This window comes from Vulpes lagopus, chromosome 8, assembly GCF_018345385.1.
Source record: "Vulpes lagopus strain Blue_001 chromosome 8, ASM1834538v1, whole genome shotgun sequence".
NCBI classification, from domain to species: domain Eukaryota; kingdom Metazoa; phylum Chordata; class Mammalia; order Carnivora; family Canidae; genus Vulpes; species Vulpes lagopus.
The window spans coordinates 122,362,833-122,364,133 of NC_054831.1; positions in this window are offsets into that span (position 1 = coordinate 122,362,833).

Consider the following 1,301-nt stretch of genomic DNA (forward strand, 5'->3'; position numbering starts at 1 on the left):
TCCCCATTTTACAAACGAGGGCACAAACTAAAGCAAAGAGCCTCGGTCAAGGAGGGCTGGGATTCAAACCCAGGCAGTTTGGACACCACACTTTTCGTTAAGACTTTCGTCCAAACCCTTTGATACAGAGGGGGAAACTGAGAGCCAGAGAGATTTGATGGCTTTTCCAAAGTCGCACGGCCCGTCGAGGACAGTCCCAACCCGTGGGGCTCAGCGCTGCCTGGATCCTGCGGCGCCGTGGGGACGCCTCGGGGGCCGCGCAGCAGACCCGCCCGCGCGGCCCGCAGATGATTCAGGGGGCGGGGCCTCCGCTTCGCGCACAGCCCCGCCCCGTCCCGCTGCTCCGCGGACCCGAGCTCTCGGGCCGGGCGGGTGGCGACTTGTCGGAGTGAAACCGGGAAAGCGCTGCCCCCGGCGGGGCCGGGCGGCCGGGGCCCCTCACGCGGGCTGCGCGTCGCGACGCCGGGGGCGCCGGGCGGTTGGCGGGAAGACGCCCCGCGCGCGTTCCGCCGCGCTCTGCCCCATTGGCCCGCCGGGCCCGGGAGGCGGTACCACGAGCAGCTCTGTCCCGAGATTGGCCGGCATCGGCCTCGGGCCCGCCCCCGCCCCGCCCCCGCCCCGGGCCGTGGAGGTGGGAGCGGGCGAGGTGGCCGCGGGTCGCGGCGTGTCGGGGCCGCGGGAGGGGGCGGAGGCGGCGAGCTGGCCCGGCCTGGGCGGGCCTCCGCCCCCCGCGGCCCTGCCCACCCCGCCCGCGGCTCCTCCTCGCCGGACCCTTTCTTTCTGTCCCCGCGTCGGAACGCTGAGGGCGGGGGCGTTCCCCTCTCAGATTCGGGCTTTTAATGGCGGCGCAAGCCTCTACCCAGATTGTGCTCCCCTCCTCTCAGATCTGAGCACTGGATGGGCCTCTAACTCGCTTTCAAAGCCGGGGTGCTCGCTGCGGCTCACTACAACCTGTCCTTGCCGCTCGGACCTCACACCTGAGAGGCTTTCCTGTCCCCTCAGATCTGGACTCTTCAGCCCCCCTCCCTGCAGCCCTAGGGCAGCCTTAGGGCCGCCTTTGCGCTCCCCCGACCCTCCCGGGACCAGACCAGTTTGTTGGGGGCCACCCTGATGGAGAGCTGGACCTCCTGCCCCCCAGCCTCTCACCTGGGGTCACTGGCTCCAAAGTCTTGCCTGTGGGTCCCTGAGCCAGCCCCGTGAGAGGTCAAGGCCCTAAATCAGAAGTCAAGGTCTCTAAATCATAAGCCAGTCCTTGTCCCATCGCTTGGCCAATAACTGGAAGAGACAGGAGGAGTGTCACA